This window comes from Balaenoptera borealis (assembly GCF_965194805.1).
Source record: "Balaenoptera borealis genome assembly, chromosome: 11".
NCBI classification, from domain to species: domain Eukaryota; kingdom Metazoa; phylum Chordata; class Mammalia; order Artiodactyla; family Balaenopteridae; genus Balaenoptera; species Balaenoptera borealis.
In genome coordinates, this window is record NC_138868.1 from 94,501,225 (window position 1) to 94,512,322 (window position 11,098).

The 11,098-nt window shown below is 39.4% G+C and overlaps 1 protein-coding gene and 1 pseudogene across 2 annotated transcripts in view; both read right to left on the minus strand.

Moving 5' to 3' along the window:
- The window catches only part of LOC309604812 (NXPE family member 4-like), a 371,441-nt gene that overhangs the window by 307,926 nt on the left and 52,417 nt on the right, over window positions 1–11,098 (minus strand).
- On the minus strand, window positions 4,741–6,813 carry LOC309606649 (NXPE family member 2 pseudogene; annotated as a pseudogene). Its single transcript has 2 exons — window positions 5,973–6,813; window positions 4,741–4,874 (listed from the first exon to the last, which is right to left on the minus strand). The product of its transcript is annotated as an NXPE family member 2 pseudogene (transcript).

Sequence of the window (11,098 nt, forward strand, 5' to 3'; positions counted from 1 at the left end):
AAATTTACCTATTTTTGCTCTTGTTGCCTGTGCTTTGGGTGTTATATCCAAGACATCATTGCCAAATCCAATGTCATAAAGCTTTCCTTGTTTTCTTCTAAGAGTTTTATAGTTTTAGGTCTTATATTTAGGCCTTTGATCCATTTTGAGTTAATTTTTTCCCATGGTCTAAGGTAAGGATCAAACTTCATTCTTTTTGCATATGGAATCCAGTTTTTTCAATACTTTTTGTTGAAAAGACTGTCCTTTATCCATTAAATTGTCTTGGCACCCTTGTCAAAAATCATTTGACCATATATGTGAGGGTTAGAAATATATTCTTGTCCTCTCCTCTCTGTGGATGAAAAATGCTGCCTGCCATATCAGTAAACAAAGGATGTTGCAGCCATCAAGCCCTAGGCCACTGCAGCCTCCCCCTACTGTGCGTCCTGAGGGCAGTCAGGACGGAAAGCAGGACACTGGCCCTACCTAGATGGTTAAGGTGCATGTAAAAGGAATGATTTCAATAGCCCAGACTCTTGCATCTTCCCATACACAAAAAAGCTCACTAAATTCATTAACTTGAGATATCTGGTTTTCTTTAATTAACAGTAATCTTTTGATGTTCCAACTACCTGGTTTTTGTTGCAAAACCCCCTATATATCCTCGTTCCTCCCTTACCTCTTTGGAGCTGCCCCTCAGAGCTATCTGAGAGACTGTCTTCCAAGCTTCAGTCCTCAGTTTTGTCCATCAACTAAAACATAATTCTCAGCTTTTAGGTTGTGCATTTTTTTTCAGTCAACATCTCCATTAAACAAGTCCATTTTGATTTTGCCTACTAAATATCTTCTGAATCTCTCTACTTCTCTTTATTTCTACCAGTGTCACCCCGGCTTATATTATCATCCTATCATCCAGGTTACAGGAATAGCCTGAAAACTTGTTTCCTCACATTTACTTAAAAAAAAAATACCCCAACAAACCAGCTTTATTGTGATATAATTCACATAACATAAATTTACCCATTTAAAGTGTACAATTCAGTAGTTTTTAGTATATGCAGCCATCTCTAAAACGTAATTGTAGAACATTTTTCTTTTATCCCAAATCACAAATACTCTTGACCCACTCTAACCTGTTATCCAATTAGCAGCTAGATTGATCTTTTTTTTTTTAAAAGCTAATCTGATTATGTTCCCCTCCCCCATTTCCCTACACAAAAACCCTTCAATGGTCTACTATCTCCTTACAATAGACCAAAATCTTTGGTGTGGCTTTCATTCCACACTGCCGCTGCCCTCCCCCTCCGCCTGCCCCAATCTCTCCAGCTCCATTTCACATCACTCTCTCCCATGATAAGGCACTATGATATGGCCACACCATGCTTTTCCCTTCCTCATGGATTTTCACATGCTTTTCTTTTTCTCTGCCCCAGCACCATCTCTCTCACCTTCCCAACTTTTATATCTCAGCTCAAATACTGCTTTCTCAAGGAAGGCTTCCATGACTGCCCTTCCGCCTACCACATACCCAGGTGAGCTTAGGGTCCCTCTGTTAGCCTCAGATTCCTCCTCTAGAATATAGGCTCCATGAGGCCAGGTGCTGGCACAATCACTGTATCCCCAGTGCCTAGCAGGGTGCCTGCCACTTTGCAGACATTTCATTTGTTCAGCTAATATTATTGGGTGCTCACTATTTGTCAGGCACCTTTCTAAGTGAAGATATGCAAAAGAGCATGGCTGGAAGTCTGAGTCCTTGACTGTAACTACCTCCAGAGACTGCCAAACACTGGCTGTGCACTAGGTCTGGTGTGGGAAGTGGGACAGCTTTCCCCATGAGACCTGTCAGATAAAGCCTTTGCGGTTACCTATGGTCAGGCCTGAAAGATCATACATAGGATTTTTGGACAGGAGCTGGACTCCTCACAGATTAGGGGATGTTTTTCTCTTGAGAAATTGGATGGGCCAAGAGAAAAGCTTCCAGGTACTGGTGTTTTCGTGTGTGTGTGTGTGTGTGTGTGTGTGTGTGTGTGTGTGTGTGTGTGTGTAGTCCACTGAATAGGCCTTTTGCCACCTTATCACTGCGCAGTGAGATGTTCCTCTTGACCAGCCCCATCCGTGTACATAGAGTATCCATGTTGATTTTCAAGTGCCCAATGAAAAGATATGAGCAGACATCTAAGGATTTCAGGTATTTGATGAATACCTCCTACTTGAAAGAGAGACTAAATAATCACACAGATAAAAGAAACCCAGAAGCAACAGGGACAATGTAAAGAATAAAATAAAATTTCAAAAAATTTATCACATCATAATAATAATCTGAGTGTTTTCATCGTGAAAGAGAAAATATTGTATCCAGGAAATAATGGGATGCTGTGAAAAAGAATAACCAGAGAACAATTAGGAGCTATAAAATGAAAAAAAATATAGTGACTGAAAAAAAAATCAACAGAAGTTCCAAAAGGTAAGATCAAGAAAATCTGGCAGAACATATAGCAAAAGATACAGTGGTATACAGTAGAAAACATAAGTTTACAAGGTAAATCCAGGCGATATAATAGACTATTAGGAATTCCAGAAGGAGAAAATAGAGAAAGTACCAGGAAAACACAATATTTCTGAAATTAAGAGCACTAGCCTCCAGTTTGAAAAGATCCAGGGTGTGTCCGGCACAATAAATGAAAAAAATCCCTACCCCTACCCACCTAAAATTGAATAATCACAACACCAGGGTATAGAGATGATTTGAAGAAAAGAGATGAGGAGAGAAACAGATGACATAGCAAGTATTAGGAATCATAATGGCACCAAACTCTGTAGTTAGAGGAAACTGAGATATAACGGACTTTTTAAAATTCTGAAGGAGAATCATTAATCAACTCAGAATTCTAAACCCAACCAAACTTTCCCAAAAGTGCCAAGGTAGAGTAAAGATATTTTTAGATAAGCAAGAAGTAAAAATTAAATTTTTCTTTTCTAAGAAAGTTTTTGAAAGATATGCTTAGGCCAAATGAGCAGTAAACTCAGGAGACCGGAGGTGCTGTACAGGGAAGTGGTGAGGAGTTCCTAGGTCATTTTCTTCCCTGTATAGCAGGTGGAAAGCAGTCATTCCCAACCAGAATAGTTGGCAAAGGGCTCTGGGCAAGAATTCTGCAGGGATAAAGATAGACTTGAAACCTTATCTGATGCCGTCAATGTTTTGGAAAATAAGAATGGAAGAATTTTGACAGTTACAATGGAGGATGTGGACAAATTAAAGATAAATACATAGAAAACTAAGCAAATGACATTCCAGTAAAACCAAAAATTTGTATGTTTTTGGAGGGGGGAAGGAAGGTGTACTACTTGGCTCAACAGATAGCAAAATTTAATTAGCAATGCAAAACGCTACCAAGTTAACTTAGTAAAGCCCTTGTGTATAGTTAGAGAAAGTAGTAAAGGAAAATGTGGTGCAAGTGTGATGTAAGAGAAAGAAATCTTTTACAACCACCCTAGGGAATTGATATAAAATGCCAAAATGGAAAAAGGAAGACATAGCAGTGTTGCAAACACTGCTAGAGATCTACCTGGGGTCCATCCTTCTCTTTTGCTTCCTAACAGAACATACGGTAGCAACATGCGTAGCAAAAAAATTTTATTTCCTTGCCTTTCTTGTCAGTAAGAGTGGTAATTTTATATCAATCTGGCCAGTGATACGTGTGACACATGATCAGAAGTCATTGGGTGGCAGATGCAGCTGAAATGTGCCCTTTGCCCTTCCTCTTCTTGCCTGGAATACAGTTGAGTTGCTGGAGGTGCAGCATCCATCTTGAGACACTGAGGTGACAAGGATGAGAGAGAAAGTCATGTGCTAATGAGGGGAGTTAGAGCAGAAAGGTGTCAGATGGGTCTTGATGGCGTATTGGGTCGTGTGCCATCCCTGCTTTGCCTCTGGGCTTCTTTTACCTGAGAAAAATAAATCCCTTATTTGTTCAGAAAATTGAGATTTATTCAGAAAATTGAGTCAACTGTTCATAAAATTGAGATTTGTTTAGAAAATTGAGTTGATCAAGCTACAGAAGCATAATAGTTAAAAAATATGGTGGTAAATAGTATTTAAAACAGTTAAAATAATTCAAAGTGATGGTATGGGGGATGGGGAGAGTGTGGTAGAAATTGCTGGATTTTGATACAATTGATGCTGTAGTGAGCTCAATTTGATGTTTTGGACAATGCATATGTATTAGTTTAATACAATACAGATTAATAAGAAAGAAGACTATCTTCCTGCATGGAACACTTTGATATTCCTATTTTACTTGAAATAAAATCCAAACTCCTTTAACAGATTCTTCATGATATGGCTGGCCCTGGCCGCCTTCCCTCCTCATCTTTCATCATCTTCCTCCTTGTCTAACCCCCAGCCGCATTACCTTCTTTCAATTTTGTAAACGCCCTTTTGGTAGATTTGCACATGAAGTTTCCTCTGGCTCAGTCAGGAGCCCAGGAGGAAACATGACAGGCGCAAACTTGGTGACCCAGGAGAGTTTAATAAAGGCGAGATTTAAGGAAACCAACAAGGGATGATGCAGTTCTTTGGGGCCTACAAGGGCAGGGAACCATCCGTCCCGAGGCCTGAACCACCTGTATGGAGAAAATCACCTGATAGAACTGTGGCCTTTAGGAGAATAAAGCTGATAACCATAGGTATTTGGACATTGAGAGTGCAGTGCTCACTGTTAATTAAAATGATTGGAGTGGTTGCTATAGGAAAATGTCTCAGTGCACATTAGTTTGAAAGCTTGCTTGCGCTGTGTAAAAGTCTCTACCCTTCTTCACGGAGTCTCTGGTGGTCACATGATCAGGGCCTCACAGAGCATGTGTTGAGGCCTCACATAATAAAAGGCTTCTTTTTTAACAAAGTTTTGTTGAAGTATAGTTGATTTACAATGTTGTGTTAATTGCTGCTATACAGCAAGGTGATTCAGTTATACATATACATATATATTCTTTTTCATATTCTTTTCCATTATGGTTTATCACAGGATATTGGATATAGTTCCCTGTGCTATACAGTAGGACCTTGTTGTTTATCCATCCTATATATAATTGTTTGCATCTGCTAATCCCAGACTCCCACTCCATCCCTTCCCCACCCACTCCCCTTGACAACCACAAGTCTATTGTCTATGTCTGTGAGTCTGTTTCTGTTTCATAAAAGTTCATTTGTGTCATATTTTAGATCCCACATATAAGTGACGTCATATGGTGTTTGTCTTTCTCTTTCTGACTTACTTCACTGAGTATGATAATCTCTAGTTCCATCCATGTTGCTGCAAATGGAATTATTTTGTTCTTTTTTGTGGCTAATATTCCATTGTGTGTGTGTGTGTGTGTGTGTGTGTGTGTGTGTATACCACATCTTCTTTATCCATTCATCTGTCGATGGACATTTAGATTGTTCCCATGTCTTGGCGATTGTGAATAGTGCTGCTATGAACATTGGGGTGCATGTATCTTTTTGAATGATAGTTTTGTCTGGGTGTGTGCCCAGGAGGGGGGTTGCTGGATCATATGGCAACTCTGAGGAACCTCCATACTGTTCTCCATAGTGGCTGCACCAATTTACCTTCCCACCAACAGTGCAGGAGGGTTCCCTTTTCTCCACACCCTCACCAGCATTTTTATTTTTTTTAATTTTTATTTATTTATTTATTTATTTATTTATGGCTGTGTTGGGTCTTCGTTTCTGTGCGAGGGCTTTCTCCAGTTGCGGCGAGTGGGGGCCACTCTTCATCGCGGTGCGCGGGCCTCTCACTATCGCGGCCTCTCTTGTTGCGGAGCACAGGCTCCAGACGTGCAGGCTCAGTAATTGTGGCTCACGGGCCTAGTTGCTCCGCAGCATGTGGGATCTTCCCAGACCAGGGCTCGAACTCGTGTCCCCTGCATTGGCAGGCAGATTCTCAACCACTGCGCCACCAGGGAAGCCCCAACATTTATTATTTGTAGACTTTAGTAAAAGGCTTCTTGGTCACCAGTATCCAGGTACTTAGTTCAGCACTTGAATTTAAAATGAGGGCACAATCGGTATTGACATGGGAGGTGCCCCTGGCAAACTGGCCTGTGAAGATCACCCTGTCATAGCCTTGGTTCCTTGCCCTCCGGAGAGCCGACACGCCTTCACTGGGGTGGATGAGCAGGAGAGACAGAGACACCCGGCCCCCCCAGAACAGGGTGAAGCTGACAAGGTAGGTGCCATTGTTGAAGTCTGTCACCTTTCCCGAAGCGCCTGCCTTCAGGGCTGGGGAGGACATCCTGGCCCTCAGGAAATGCCCGCCATATTCCTTCCTGCGTCCCAAGTGGTCCCTCACCTCCAGCAGGACGTCGAGCTGATCCCCCCTGCAGTATGTGTCTTGAGGGTGGAGGAGGGTGGCTTTGCTGTGTGTGCTGCTGGTGGTGGAGCTCAGCTGGTCTAGTTTCTCCATGACCCCCTTTATTCTCAGCTCAGTCTCTGTTGGTGAAACTGCCGGATCCAGTGGTACTTCATGGTGTAAGACCATTTTGAAGGTACTTCTGTGATGCATAAAGGGAGACATCTCTTATTCACACCACACTTGAAATGACAAAGACTGAGACATATTCTATGTACACAGCTGAACCTGTCTCTGTTAACCTTAAGGTTGGATTTATATCTTTATTAATATATTACCACCAAAGAGTCCAGTCCAGGAATTTCCATAATTAAAGTGCAGAAAGCTTTTGGTAAAACCTATGTGTCAATTGTTCCATTACTATTCCACTACTATTCCATAGGCTATTAAAGTCCATTAAAAAATATTAAAAAATATTAAAAGAATTCTTTTGATTAAGAAGTGGTTACAACAGTACATTGAAAGAAGTAAATATTAAGAAATATTTCGCTATGTCTGCATCCTAATAAAATGAAAGGAAAAATCATAATAAAAAAATAAACATTTTTAACAGTGAAATGTCAAGTGTTTTTGGGTAGGTACCGCATAAACAAGGTACAAAATTAAAAAGATACAAAATGGAAAGAAGTATGAAAGGAGCCTCCCTCTTTCATTCCTGCCTCCTGCCACACAGTTTTCCTCCCAGGATTAATCACTCTTATCTCTTTTATTAATATCTTTCCAGAGCCTATGTATATATACACATGTGCACGCACATATACACACACACTACATATATTCTCTTTTCTTTTCACATAAATGGTAACATTATATGCATTGTTCTGTGCCTTGCTTTTTAATGTAAGGATGTATTCTGAGTATCTCTTCATTTTAGCACATACTGAGCTGCTTCAGTCATCCATTAAGATGGACGCAAAGTATTTCATTGAATGGATGTATCATTCTTTAACAGTCGCCTGTTGGTGGACGTATAGATTTTCCCCATTTTCTGCTAATACAGAAATTAATAATCTTGTACATTTATTCTGGAAATGGAATTACTGGGTTGAAATTTAAGGGCATTTTTTAATGTGTATGTTCTAAAATATGGAAAGGTTTGTGGGTTTTTTCTTTTGACCACACCACGTGGCATGTGGGATCTTAGTTCCCCGACCAGGGATGGAACCCATGCCCCCTGAAGTGGAAGCACAGAGTGTTAACCACTGGACCACCAGGAAGTCCAGGTTTGTGTTTTCGTTCTCGTAATTTTCTTTATATAATATAACAGATATATGCAATAGATTTACATAACACATTTAATATTCTTTTTTCAGCAATATCTGTTGACTCCCTACCTAAGCAGTGACCAAAATTATTTACACTGTCTTGCCCCAATTTTCTCCTCTCCACTACTGTATTTTTGTTCTTTAAATTATTTATCTTTGTGTTCACCCTATTTCCTTAAAAGTGTGTATTTTTTAAAAATTTAAAAAAAATTTTTTTAAGTGAGTTTATTTATTTTTTAATTAATTAATTTATTTTATTTATGACTGTGTTGGGTCTTCGTTTCTCTGCGAGGGCTTTCTCTAGTTGTGGCAAGCGGGGGCCATTCTTCACCGTGGTGCGCAGGCCTCTCACTGTCGCGGCCTCTCCCGTTGCGGAGCACAGGCTCCAGACGCGCAGGCTCAGTAATTGTGGCTCACGGGCCCAGCTGCTCCGCGGCATGTGGGATCTTCCCAGACCAGGGCTCGAACCCGTGTCCCCTGCATTGGCAGGCAGATTCTCAACCACTGCGCCACCAGGGAAGCCCAAAAGTGTGTGTTTTAATAAAGTTATATGTATTATATGTATAACTATATACAGAATATTCTATATATACTGTGATATATATAGTACTATATACTATATATAATATTATATATTATATATTATCTATAATGTATAGCATATTATACTATAGTATAATATAGTATATATAAGTACTAGATGTAATAAATATATAATATATAATTGTATTATGTATAACGTTTATTAAAACATATATTTTTAATATTTATGTATATATATGTGTGTGTACTTATTAGCTTTAAAAAGTATCTTTAAATACCAGAGTAAAAATGATAAGGAAATCTCTCTACCTGCCCTCCTTCATCTTTTGTTATTTATAACATTTCTGTGTTATCAGAGTTTATAATATTTGTGTGTCAGAACACACACAACATTTATGGTTTTCCAACCATAATCTCCCTAGTTTTGTTTTGGTTTTGGCTAGTACTATAGTTTAGTGGATTCAGTAATTGTTGTCATTCTATTTGTAAGAGTTTTTCATCATTTATCCCTTGTTTAACTGAAGCTGGTCTTCTACATTTTAAAAAGAAGAGTTCATAAGGACTATATCCCCTGTGTTTGTTGTAATAGTTGGATTTTTTTTTAAAAAGTTTGAATCTATAAATAACCTGAGATTCATTTGATACGTGGTATAAGGTGAGAATACAAATTAACTTGTAATCTCCAGCAGTGTATGCTATCTAGAGAAACAATTTTGCTTATTATTTCTTTAACCTTCAGAAAAATGCAACTGTACAAGGGACAAATTAAGAATTAAAATATGCTTTCCTTCTAGGAAACTGAGACTTCAAACAGAAAAACATATGTTCAATGAATTTGAGGATTTAGGGGAGAAAACAGTTCAAGTAATTAGCTACAGAACCTATGTTGCGAAGAAAAGGAAATTGGGGCCAGGCGGGGTCTTATGAGTTGAAAGAAAATGAAAGAATCAAGGAAACAGTGCCTGGAACATAAAAGGCTTCAAAACATTTTTGTTTACCGGATTAGTGAGTGAATTCAAGGTTTCTGGGAGGTGTAATGAGAGTGAGAGTACAGGCATACCTTGGAGATATTACGGATTTAATTCCAGATTGCAACAAAGCGAATATCCACCTTAAAGTGAGTCACGTGGATTTTTTGTTTTTCCACTCCATATGAAAGTTATGTTTACACTATACTGTAATCTCTTAAGTGTGCCATAGCATTATGTCTAAAAAAACAATGTCCATACCTTAATTAAAAGATACTTTATTGCTAAAAAATGCTAACCATCATCTTGCCTTCAGCGAGTTGCCATCTTTTGGCTGGTAGGGGGTCTTGCCCTGATGTTGATGGCTGCTGACTGATCAGGGTGGCGTTATTAATTGGCCTAATTTCAATATTGTTGTATCTCAGAATAGAGAGGCCTGAGGAGAGGAAGAGAGGGGAATAGCTGGTGGGTGGACCAGTTGGAACACACACAACACTTATCAATTAAGTTCATTGTCTTACATGGGGGCAGTTTGTGGTGCCCCCAAACAATTATAAGAGTAACATAAAGATCACTGGTCATATATTGCCATAACCAATAAAATGATAATGAAAAAGTTTTAAATATTGCAAGAATGACCAAGATGTGACACAGAGATACAAAGTGAGCAAATGCTGTTGGAAAAATGGCACCAATAGACTTGCTCAACTCAGAGTTGCCACAAACCTTCAATTTGTAAAAAATGCAATATCTGGACTTCCCTGGTGGCCCAGTGGTTGAGACTTCACCTTCAAATGCAGGGGGTGCGGGTTCAATCCCTGGTCAGCGAATTAAGATCCCACATGGCTCTGGGCCAAAAAACCAAAACATAAAACAGAAACAATACTGTAACAAATTCAATAAAGACTTTAAAATTGGTCCACATTAAAAAACAAAACTTAAAAAAAATGCAATCTCTGCAAAGTGCAATAAAGCAAAGTTCAATAAAACAAGATATGCATGTATAAGAAATGTAGAAGATTAAGTGTCTGTGGTTAAAAAGTGTGAGATATCAGTTGGGCGATAACAAGGTTGAAGGTGTGGCCTGTAAAGTGTGTTGTCAAGATACATCAGATGTGAAGTTCCCTGCTACGTAGAAATAAAAAAATCACCAGAAGGTTTGAGGTTTGAATTGATTTGGATGTGGGATCTAAATTCTTTCTGGGCAATGGAAGAATTTTTTGGGAGGCGATGAAGAATTAACCAGCTACATAATTATTTTGTGAATATGAGGAAACAATCAACTCTATGAGGTAGGTCCTAGCTTATATTTATTTCATAGATTAGGAAATGAAGCAGGAAGATGTTAAGTAATTTGCCTATGGCCATAAGAGGAATAACTGCCAGAGTCAAGATACAAGTCCAGGCAATCTGACTCTCAGGTTTAGTGATCTGACCATTCTGCAGCCCCACCTCCAAGTGCGTGTGTGTGTATGTGTGTGTGTGTGTGTGTGTGTGTGTGTGTGTGTGTAGTGGTGGTGGTGGTGATGGTGGTGGGGCAGGTGTTGTTCGTTTATGTGACTGCGACCCTAGGGGATGATGCAGAGGCTGAGCAGCGTGGTACTCCTAGATGTGGTCACATCGACCAGAGCCTGTCCTCTAGGGCAGCTCAGGGAGCCCTGGAGTCCTGTTTTGCGTGTATAGTTTAGAAGGAGACTGTTCCATTCCATAGTTACCCTCATCCCCTAAGACTGAGCTGGGTCACAAGGGGAGGAGACTGAAAAATTTTAAAAACTCTTAGGCATTTCAGAAACTGTGATATTTCTTTAAAATGTACTGGACAATTGATCCATTTGTTCAACAGACATTTTAGAATCTGTCTTTACTAGGCATAGTAAGGGGCATTCAAAGCAAGATCTCTACTCAAGAGTAATATAAAATTTAGTTGGGG